Source organism: Lissotriton helveticus, chromosome 3_1 (genome assembly GCF_964261635.1).
Source record: "Lissotriton helveticus chromosome 3_1, aLisHel1.1, whole genome shotgun sequence".
In the NCBI taxonomy this organism is placed as follows: domain Eukaryota; kingdom Metazoa; phylum Chordata; class Amphibia; order Caudata; family Salamandridae; genus Lissotriton; species Lissotriton helveticus.
In genome coordinates, this window is record NC_136061.1 from 2,066,061,471 (window position 1) to 2,066,073,672 (window position 12,202).

Here is a 12,202-nt window from a genome sequence, read left to right on the forward strand (position 1 = left end):
GCTGTCATCTCCCTTTTTATAGATGGGGTGAATGACAGACCCCCTCCAGGAAGCTGGGATATTAGAGTTTACATACGTACATAAATCTCGTTGAAGGATTTCAGATCATAGCTCTGGGTTATTCCTGAAGATTGCGTTTGGAATGCCGTTTGGCCCAGCCGCTCCCTCGGGCTTTAATTTCTTTATGAGGATTTTTAGTTCTTTCTCATTTCGAAAGAAGAGTTTAAATGGGCTAAATTAACTGTTGGTGTTGCGTGGCTCGGTCCGGCTTGTGCCTCCTTTTGGTCATGGTGTTGCCCCTGGGGTTGTTGTTCTGGATCCCTCGTGGATTGGTTGAACAAAGTCTTTACGTGGTCTGTCCTGATTTCTGCCCCGATTCCTGCCTGTTGCTGAAGCGTTGGACCCGTTGTTATCATATTAATAATCCCCCAGAAATCGCTGCTGTTGGATTGTTTGCCAGCTATTAGTAGTTGCTGCCAGATTGATTCTTTGCACTCTGATTTTACTTTCCCCAACTGCTTTCTGTAGGCACTCCTTAGTGTCTGCAACTTAATTTTTTCTTGTGTTAGGTCCTTTTCTCCTCCTCGGGACAAACGTCGGACTTCTCTCGCGATCTCTCTTTTGCGCATTTTGAGATCGTGATTGAACCATGGGTCCCTTTTGGCAGTTTTTAAGGACCTCTGCGGCTTGGTAACCGGGAAGGTTTGAAGTAGAAACTCAACCATTTGCTCCCAATGGCTTACATATGCACGTTCTTGAACTGGGCCTTAGGTTTCGATGTAGGCCTTTACTTTGTTCTCAATAAGTTCAGGAGCCTCTCCTCGCCATTTTACTTTACGCAGGTTAAACGTTTCTGAGTGCTGCGTAATGGCGTTGTTCTTCTGAGCGGGGTTTTATTCTATTCTTCAGAATCAGTATTAACGGCAGATGATCACTTTCAGCTCGTGTAATTATTCTAAAGCTGTTTATTTCTGAGAGCTGCTTAATGCTCGTAATTATAAAATCTATTGCAGAAGCGACTTTTCCACTCAGGTAAGTTGCCACTGGGGGCGAGTCCCACGGGGATTTACTGTTCATGATTATTAAGTCGAGTGCTGCTAGTTTGCGGAGAAAGTCCAATGCACCATTCGATACTTTGCGGTTTCTTCCCTGATTGATTGCTAAAAGATTAGTGTTAAAATCGCCGGTGATCACCAGTTGGGCATCTGTGTTGCTTTTCTGCAATACTTTTAGCAGTTTTATAAGGATTATGTATTTACCATTTTGCTTCTTTCTCTCTGGGTGGATATAAACATTTATTAGGAGGAGATTTGTGGTTCGTTCCTTGCCGGTTACCTTAGTCACTTGGATCCATTTTTCCCCTGTATCTATTTCTTCTGTTCCCCAATTCTGTTTTTGAGTTATGAAGGTTGATAAGCCCCCTTTCGGATGGCCATAATTTGAGTGTTTTTCTGCCAGGCGATGATGTTCAATGAAACCTGGTATTGAGGTTGCCCCCATGTTTCATGAAGCATGATTATTTGTTGTTGATTTTAAAAAGTTACGGTATCTTGGTCTTGGCACATGTCCCTAAAGCCATGCACATTCCATGAACAGAGCGAGATGTTGGTTGGTTCCGATGTTTGTATTCCTTTGTTAGAAATACTTGTCATTCAAAGATTTTGCGATCCAAGCCCAGTCCTTAAGGTCCTGGGGGCATTCCCCAGTAGTACCCAAGCTGTCGCTTTTGGGGGGCCTATTGTTTCGCACGGATGTCATTGGGCGTTGCACTGCCTGGAGCCTGATGCCCCATGTCTCAAATCTTCTGCTCATAGCTACAATATTGTCCACCAGGTCCTTGGACGCCCATGTTGTCAGGGACTCCTCCACCCCCCTTTGGGATGTTTCCATGAATTCCACTGAAATTAAGTCACGTGAACAGATTCCTTTTAGTTCGGGGATTTCATGGAAAAGTCTCAAGAGGTTTCCCCTGTTGAGCGTATCCTGGGTGCCTTTTTATGAATATTCCGGGATAAACGACAGCTTCAATTCACACGGGTCTTTTGCTTCTTGCTTTTTAGAAGACTGTGGAACGCTACCATTTATTCCCCCTGGCCCTTTGATAGTTTGCAGGGGTTCTTTGCTGCCCCCCGTTCGTACTCTGCCGGATTTTTAATTTTTACCTCTAGCCTGGCTTTTGGAGGTCCCGAATGTTTTTGGGTTGACGTCTTTATTTGAGGGTCCGCTTGCTCCTGGACTGAGATCTTGCAGTGACGATCCTTCCCCCTTAGTGTTACAACGATTGGTTTCAGGGGGATTTGAGGCGTTGTTGACAAAGTTCCCTCTTGTCTATTTTGCTTAAGTTCTGCAAGGTTGAACCCCTCTTGCGTCTCTGGTTCTTGCCATGCTAATTGTTGACTGTTTTGTGCTTCGTCACCCCTCGGACTGCTTTGTCCCGGCAGTTGGTGGTTTTCCACATGTGCTACTTCTTCCAATTTGTTTTCACGCAATTTTGTTTTCTTCTCTTGCCACACCACCCGGATATCTTTGCCAATCGCTTTATCCTCGCGGAATGGGCTTCTGACTCCTTTTTTGTTTTGAGACTCAGAAAAAGATTTAGCCGTGTGCCTAAGATCTTGACTGTCTGCGAAGGAGGATTGTAAAGAGCGTGCTTGATTTCTTTTTACGCTTCCTACCGCAGGTAGGGATCGAGGTATTTTTGTTTCCGTATTTGGTTTTGCTGTGAAGAGTGGGAATAATTTAACCAGAGCAGGGTTTTGTTGTTTGTTGTATTTTAGCCTGGCCTTCCTTGCACGCTTTCTTTCCCGTTTTGTGATTTTAACTTCTGCCTTTGTTGTTGGCTGTGGTGACGCTGTTTGATCTTCATGTTGGATTAGATTTATCTCAAGGTCCAAATTTATTTTAGCGTCATTTTTATTTTTTGCTTCCTCATCGTTGACATTTGATAGGTGTGAGGTTTGCTCTTGCATAGTTGGTGTTTGAAATGTTCCTTGGCAGTGGTGTTTTAATGACTGTTTAGCTGCCCCTAAAACATCTTTGATTTCCGGTAGTGTAGCCAGTTTCTCTGTTATCGGGCTGCAATGGCAAGTGGCTTGTTGATTATTTGTGTCGCTCTGCCTGTCTAGAGTTTGTTTTTTTGTTAGTAAAGCTGTTAATGCGTCCAGTTTTTTATTTATTCCGGCGATGTGACTGGCCATCAAACTTATTAAGTCAATTTGGACGTCCATTTTATCAGATTGGAAATTCAAAACCTTTATGGATTGTTCCAGGGTTTGAATCAAATTGTCAGCCCATTTCGTGTTGTGGCGGTCATCGTTGTATTGTGTCAGAGCTGGCGAGCTGGGGCTTGACCCATTTCCGGAAGAGATTGTTATTGGTGAAGACATGTTTCTTTTTTATAGGGCTATGGCCATCCTCCTGTGGTTCTGTTATGTTGACATCCTGAATTCTTTGAGGATTCAGGGGTGTTGATGAGACCAAGGTGGCTCTTCTTTGCGTGATTGTAGTCTTTGGGCTCGGGGTGAGTTGCTCCCTGTCCAATCCCTTCCCTTCTAGAGACTCCAGGACTTCGATTAAGTTCGCCTCGCTTATATTGGAAATCGATTTGCTGATCCGCAGTTCCTTTGTTGCTAAACTTGCTGCTGATTTTATTAGGTTTATTTTTTCCTCCTATGACCATTTTGTGTTAACGCGGCACTGTTCCTTGTTTCCTTGGGGAATTTCGACGACGTTTCGATTTAACATTAGTGAGGGGTCATTCTGTTCCTGTATTTGACATTCAGAAAGGGAGTGGGATTTTTCACACTCTCTACTTGTCCCCATGAGAGCCTCTAGGACCTCTAGATCCGAGGATTCCGTGGTGCCTCCGGTATTAATTTTATTTGGTTTTGCTGTGGTTTCTTTTTGTACTTCAGTTGCGCCACCCGGTTTAGTTATCGGAGTTAGTCCTGTCCTTTCAATTTCTGCCTGGTGCACCTGGGCTTTTATTGGTACAATTTTTCTGTCGTCTGTATGTGCCAGCCGAATCTCTGGGAGTTGTTCTTGTGATGGTACACTGTCTAACGTAGCCGTAGTAGCTCTTGGAGGGGAAGGTTGTATTTTGGCCGGCTGCATTGGGGTTGGCAGTAGCGCAGATTCCCTCTGGGGGGCGTACATAGACGCCTAAGGGTCTTTTAGGAAGAAAAACTTTTGTATCACTGTTTGGTGAGTCGGTTTGGAAATTGACTTTGTTGGTGGGGTTGGGACTGAGACCAGCCTGTCCCTATAACCCACTCCGTTTTCCCCGATGTTAGTTTGTGAAACCTCCTCCTCTTGTTCTTTTAGTTTTTGTTTTTTGTTTTTATTTCCTTGTTTCCTTCGTGGTCTTGCTATAGCCTCCTGGCGGATTGTACCAGATCGCATTTGTGCAGAGTCCCGGCGCTGTGTTTCTTTGCACACCCCCGGGTGCTGACGGCCAAAGTGCACTTCCTTAACTTCCTCTAGCACTAACACCTGTCGATCTCTTTAGTGGCTATGCTTCGGTAAGTGCAGCCCTGCAATAACTAACCCCGTGGCTTAGGGCTTAGGGCTTAGGGGTGGCTGCTGATAAGGCTGCTGATAAGGCAGATCACCTGCCAGGGGCCCAATCCAGTCTTTCCCCCGCTAACCCCCGCTAACCCCCGCTTACCGCTCGCCGCTCACCGCTTGGTGCTCAGTGCTGGGTGCTGGGTGCTTGGCGCCGGACTCCGGGCTGAGGCTGCCAGGTCCCGCCTTCCGCCTGGTCGGAGCTGAACGCTGGTTTAGCCGGTTTCACCACCTACTTGCCTCCTCGTCTGCTCATGGGTCACCACTAGCTGGTCACTGGGTCTTGCTTGCTGCTACATTCAACAGGGATCCAACACTGCAAGTCCCACAATGCACAGCCCAGCACAGCACGACAAGGACCACGAGGGAACTTGTCTTTTAGGCGGCTCCTGCCGCGTTCGTTTTGCAAGTTTTACAAGGTTCGTCTTTGCAAGCGGCCGCTTTGATGTTTATCGCTGGCGGCTCCTGCCGCGTATGTTTTACAGGCGGCAACAGCCGCTTTGGTGTTTTATTGTTGGCGGCTCCTGACGCGTCCTGCCACATTTGAGTTTGTGCTTTCAGCGGATTTCCTGCCGCATTTCAATTCGGCCTGCTCCTGCCGCGTTTCAATTCTCAGCGGCTCCCACAGGCTGGCTTTAGGTTTTAGTTTTTAGTCGACGGCTCCTGCCTCCTGCCTCCTTCCTCCTGCCTCCTGCCTCTTGCCGCGTTGCCTGCACAGCTTGCACTGTGGTCAGTCGTCCTGTAACACGCCCACCAATCTCCTCCTTGCACCACTCGGGTCGAACGAGATCTGGGAAACAGGAGGCTCCCGCGTTGATCCTGGTGGAGCAGGCTTAGGCAGGCTGCGCCGCTGATGTGAGAAGCCTCTGTGGTTCCGCTCTGGCCTCGCTGGGTTTCGCAATTTCACAGGCTGCCAGCTATCCGGACTATCCACGAGCCCCGGGCGGGCTCAGCTCCTAGTGCAGCCTGCACTTCTTGGCTGCACTTCTCGGCTGCACTACTCGGCACGGCTCCTCCTTCAGGTGCCTCGAGTGGCGGTAATGGCGGCCAAAGGAACTTGGGCCAGGCAGCTCCTTGGAGTCGGGGTCGGGTCGGTACGGGGGTCAATATCGGGCTCAATGTCAATGTCTCCTAACTCCCCCGATGATTCCGACGCTCCGACATTCTGCCACCACAGCTAGGCGGTCTACAAACAGCTTGACTCGACACGGCACAGCTCTGGTCCGCTTCTAAAAACTATGGCCACAAGAGTTGAACTCTTCTAACCTCTCTATTGCAGTGCAAATGCACCATTGAGTAGGAATTCACCTAACGGTTACTAAAGCAATGCGTGTCTACATTCATCACTGCGTTGAATGCCAGGACTGATGAGTGCATCCACGTGTGAGAGCGCAGCCTTGTCCTCAAGATTTAGTCCACTGGCCCATCTGACCACCCACTGCAACTGTGCCATCAGTTAGTAGTGCTCCATATTAGGTACTGCAAGGTCTTCCTGGCCAACTGGTAAGTATTGCTTGAGCAATGCACCCCTGTACCACGATCCGTTCCATAGGAACGCACACATGATGCATTTGAAGGAGCGGAAGACAGGAGGCCAAATATACACTAGCAAGTTAGAAAAGAAATAGAGTATCCAGGGCAGCACCACCATTGTAAGTAGAGCTATCCGTCCCATGATGGTCAGGGGCAGACTCCACCAGAAGAGCATTTACGACATCTGTGAGGGGGAAGAGTTGCTCTTCTCGTCAATTAGTGTGCCATCTCTGCCGTACGACAATACAAGTTGCCTTTTTGGGAGGAACTATCTGGCAAAAAGCACCACGCGGTAGCTCATGAGCCACCCCTTTTTTGTTTTCTTTTTTTGTATGGTGCTGGGCACTACTTTTTTAATCCTCCCTAAATCCTTTCAATCCTTGTTTCACAAAACTTTATTTCTATCTTTACTTATTATCTTTCCCTCAGTGTTTTTAAGTCTATATTTTGCATTTTTGTCAACTTATTGTGTGTTTTTAGTGAGCTTTGTACTATTTTTCTCTCTTCATCCTTCCTAATTTGTTTTACTTCCTTTATTCTTCTCCCTGTTATTTTTGTATGCTTTCTAAATTTTATTTTCCGCCCCCCCTGCATCATGGCAGTGAAGCATGCCATGAAAAAGTCAGCAAAGAAGAGCCGCCTTCCTTTTGGAAGGCGGCGCCCAGAAAGGGTGCAGCCCTAGGCCTTGTTTTCAGAGGTGGGGGGGGCAGTGCTGGGTTTTTTATGCAGCGCCACCTCCTCTCCACCCTGGCAGCAGGCGGCAGGCCTGGGTCAGGGTATAGGCTCGGGGAGCACATACAGCACTGGGCAAGGTGCGCTGGGCAGCGTATCGCTGCTCCGGGGTCAGCACACCTACAATCAGCTGACGCACCGGTGGCCCAACATCCTGGACTGAGAGCAGGACATGCTGGACCTGCTAGTGTTTGAGGTCATGGGCTTGGTGAGTAGCTAATTACTTATATTATTATCAGTTTTGTGGTCTGTTATTGCAAATTTCTTTTTAACAAATAGCAAGTATGTTGCTCACATGCTAGTATGTTACATTTACAAATCTTATATTATGTAATCGTTATTCTACACAGGTGCTCGGTGCTACCTAATTATACTTGTTTATGACATTGTGCTTGCTTGGGCTGTGTATGTAAGCCCTTAAGTAATGCAGACTAGAGAGAGACTCCTTTCCTTTGTCCTGTCACCAAGATAGTAGTAATTAGCATTAGTATTTTAGCGCCGCGCATCCTGTCACTTCCGTTCTTAGAATCTTTTCTGTAGCTCTTACAGTGACAAGCAACCAACAATTTGGTGTATGCATGCGTCCATTAAACACAAAATGCAGACTTAGTGAATTGGCCCGTCAAAGGGGGTTGAGAATGTTTGCAAATGAGATTGGAATTTAGAAGCAAATATCATGTGTAGCAATTAATAAAAACATCTATGGAATGGGTGGGCTAGGTGGGTTTAGGAAATGTGGAATAAATAGATAGGACAGTCCATGATACTAGTCTACTAGTTGATCTGATTTAGGAAAGTTCAATATCATTGCAGTTTCCTGTAAAAAAATATTTTTAGAAAGATTATATATTTACTACCAATTATTTTTGTCTCTTTAATTATGTCTTACATCAGCATCCAGGGGCAAGAGGTCGGCCGAGGCTGGTGCGTGAGCTGGAGGCTCCGTAATTTGAACTATTTCTACCTGTTTCCTAATTTAATTTTTTCCCAAATACTCTTCGATCTATCCATTTCAAATATCTTGTTATGCTTGCATTATCCTACTAAGGTATTTTATATTTTTAGAGTCTGTATTTTACCTCAAACTGTCTCTGTCTGTACTAGTCTGTCTGTTGCTTCCTTTCTTCTAGTTTTTCAGTCAGCTTTCCCTCACACCTTATATATTTTGTGGACTGCCTAGTGGTGGTGCTGTAAGACTCAGAGAACCCATTAGTTGTGGTTACTTACTACTACGAGTACTAGTACTACTACTCTGCCGTGCAGGTTGCATACCCAAGTAATGTATTGTACCCATGTTTGTTGAGATGAGAAGGCTTTCTTTTACTTTCTCATGCTCAATCAGTAAAACGAGAGAGTGGCCATGGTCATGTTGGACATGCCAAAATTGTGTCTTCTTCTTATCTAGGCCTTATCTAGGTATTATTAGCAGCAGTGTATGGTGAACTGATTACTGTGCACCATGGCTGGAAGGAAGTATAAGCAGGATTAGGGTGGCACCATTACATTTGCCAACCAAGAAGACCTTATGTCCGTTTGTCCGCCAAGTTGGCCACTCCTACTTCTTTTCAAAAACTCAGATTCACCAATAGCTCTAGCCACTCAGTCCAGTCCTTTACAGGTTGTCTTCTTGAGATGCTTTAAAAACATTTTTTCTTGCTGCACCCACCACCAAGGCCGGGGCTAGTGGGGATGGGGCGCCAGCCAGGAAGCAGATGCAGCAGCTGCAGGGGGTGAGCCAGCAGCTGTGGCAAGCAATGGTAAGATATTTTGCTAGCTTATTGACATTAATTATATACTCACTGCAGTGGTGTAGGGTTGGGGTTTGCTGCATCACTGGATTTACAGGGGAGAAGATGTCCACAGCATCAGAGAGTGAGAAGAATCGCTGAAGAGGATCCGTCCTCTTCAACCAGTGGGTTGAAGAGGACTCCCTTGTGATTTGAGTATGGTATAAATAAAGTTTCAAAATCCTGCTGATCAGCCCAAATAACCAAATAGGCAAGTGCCTTTGAATCAGCCCAAATATCCCAGTAGTCACATGCCTGTGAGTCAGCCCAAATATCCTCGTAGTCATGGGCCTATGAGTCAGCCTGAAGGCCCTGGGGGTTGTTACCATTTGTACTTTGGTGTTTCATGATTAGGTGGCCTAGGTGGGGGATAATTACCATAACAAGAATGTCGTCAAGCCCATGGGCAATGAGTCCCATGAACAGCCATGGAGGCAGTGAAACGTGTGCTTGATACTGCAATCCCCCACACACAAGGTACAGGAGGAGTGAGAACACAAGGAGGTCAGGGTTATGACAACTAGCCCATGTCTCTGTCACAGAGGTAGGCAACCAATACATTCTACTAATGGAAAACCCTTTCTCCCAACAAAATGAAGAAAAAACTAAGCCCCCTAATGGATTATTTCAACACCAACACCAACCCAATTTCCAAATACAGTGTTGGAATGTCTATGACAGCACCTTAGCAGAGGAAGCCAAACCAAACAATGCACTGGAAGGATGGCACAATGACTTTCAATCCACACTCTGCGGAACCCAACCTACACTCTATAATTTTATAGAAGCATTACAAAAAGAGCAAAGCTATCAATAACTATGCATAGAGAAATCTATTAGCCAAATTGCCCCTGAACTTAGCAAACAAAAATGAAAATGGAAGATATGCTTTAATGTAAAATGAAAGGGCCATATTACGAGTTTGGCTGAGAGTGGACCACCTGGCTGTCCGATCTCCGTGAGCTCGGCAGTCCGACCACTGTATTACAAGTTGTGCTGATTGGCTTGGCGAAGACTGTTGCCGATCTGCTGACAATGCTAGCCAACTCCAACTGTGGTGGCCGCGGAATGGGCCTATGAGGCAGTGAGAGGCTCAGACCGCCACGGAAACCGCTGGTCTAATAACAAATCTCTTTACATCCGGTGTGACTATGGCGATCCAACCACCATGTCTGGGACTGCGGAAAGGCAGGGATGTAAGGCCTCTACTCACCTCTACTCAACTTCTACCATCATGAAGCCCATTTGACACGTCCTGCCGTTGTTCTACCTGCTTGACCACATTCAAAACCCGCTCTGTCATGGACAAAATCGGCAGTAAGTCATAGAACTACCTGTTGCCATAGACTTCTCTGCAAAACGACGCACCCACATGGACCATGCAAGTGAGTTAAGGTACCTAAGTAATTTACACGACTACAAGGACACTGTCTGGGATTATTTCCTAACAATAATCAAAAGTACATCTGTAGGCCAAAACACTGGTACTGCACAAATACACACTACACAAATGGACATGTGTTTGTAAATTATATACAGTGCTAGTGATGTGTGCACATGGCAAAATGAGACATTCACCAGAGGGACAGTCACCAGAGAAAGACTAGAGGATGACTAGAAGTCCACAAGAAGAAAAGAGTCAAACGAGAAAAAATTATAAGCAATGCTACAGTAAAATAAATAATCAGAATGGTGAGCTAGTAAAAGTAACAAAATGAAATTGACTCGAGGTATCAAGTGGACAAGCGTAACCTTTAGCGCTGGACGGATGATGATGCTGGCAATTATGCATTATGTTCCACTGAAAAACGTTTAGATATTGAATACCGTGAATGTGTGGCCAACAACATTGCCAGTGTGGGCTATACTTAGAGCAGAAGACAATCCTCGCCCTACCTTGAGTTGGTGTTGCTTTCACCAAATCAGCCCAACAAAATTGCGTGATCAATTAACAGTGTAAATTTAACTTAGTCACACCTCAATAAATCTCACATCCCGGGGGAAGAGGGTTAGGAGTTTTATGAATGGATATGAAGCTGGATTAAAGGAAAAGGTTTGACAAAGGCAAACACTACACAAGGGCAACATTCATCTTGGCAGCCGACCATCATAAATCTGTTATGGGAGGAAAAGGAAATGCATACATGATGATGAGTACTAGTACAGGTAAACCAAATCAAATTGTCTGTCTGCCCCCAGAGAGACCCAAGTTACATTATTTTCGGTTGTATCGAGCTGTTAGAGATACTTAGTAAATACAATTAAAATATCTGTAGGAGACAAGTAAACAAACATAAACAACACACACAGTTCTAATGATTAAAGCAATTTTTTTTACTGTATTTCCAAATTGGAAGTTGCATCTGCATTCCCCTTGGGCTGTCCATCAATCTTGGGATCTTGGGTGCCTGGCAGATAGGGTTCGGTTAAGGTAAGTGTGAGTATGTCATTTTGTTTTTCCGGTATGGCACAGGCTAAAGGGCCTATAAGACAAAAATTATATTGAAGAATTAAGGAGAAAAGATAAACTGCATGAGGAGTGCACCGAGAAGACTCAGAGGTAGCAAGGCTAAATATCTGTTTCCAGCAGTTACATTCAACAACAGGCCCCCCACCCAACCACCGCTTATCTTCAAATTTCAGTTAGACAGCACTGAGCACACACACACAGCCAGCAACATAGCCTTTTCCCAGTCAAGTAAAACAATCAACGTACTGTTGTCAGTCACACCACTCACCACCTCTACACAGAATTGTGAAGGTCTGGTGTTGTTTACCATTAGGCCACTTCAAAGTCACCATTATCCAAAGCGCTTTGTTTCAGTGAATTTGAAAACTTCCATCTTCTTCTTGTGGCCATTCTCAAAGTAGTCACACTCATGCCCTCTACCACGCCCTGAGTCATTCCATCATCTCTGATCCTCTGAAATCCTACTCAGAGTATGGTGTCCAACTCCGCACCAAATGTGTCCAGAGTCCCGACTCAAAATGCAATAGATCGACCTGTAGAAGTACAATTTTGCTGTTCAACAACAAGAAGGGAAAGATTGAGCCATTTTTTGTGTAGACTAGATTTGTGTTTGCAAACTTTGCATTATCTAAGGGCCTATTCTGGTCTGAGTCTTTGAAGAGTATAAAGCATAAAATAATAAAACAAAGCAGTATGGACTGTGGAGTGGACCTGGTGAGGGAATCTCGCTATCATATCTCTCAAAGGGGAAGGAAAAAAATAACCTTCAGGGGAAAATTATTGATCAGCATTCAGCAGGCCACCAACATTGTGAATCTCAATGATCACTAACACATTAAGCGTAACTAACAAACACCCAGTCTCACACTGCCTTCCACCACATGAATCATCTCTTCTCAACACACATGATGATGACACATCACAACAAGTTCACATCACAACAAACAATAACTCACCGTGCACTGCATGTCAGCATTTACCTGTTCTTCTGCTGTGCTCACCATGATGGATTTGTGGTACATTGCAGAATGCAGATCCTCCATTTGTTTGCAAAGCAGAGAATTGCCAGTGTAAATCAAATTATAATAATGTCACATGTGGGGCAGTCCCTCTAGGG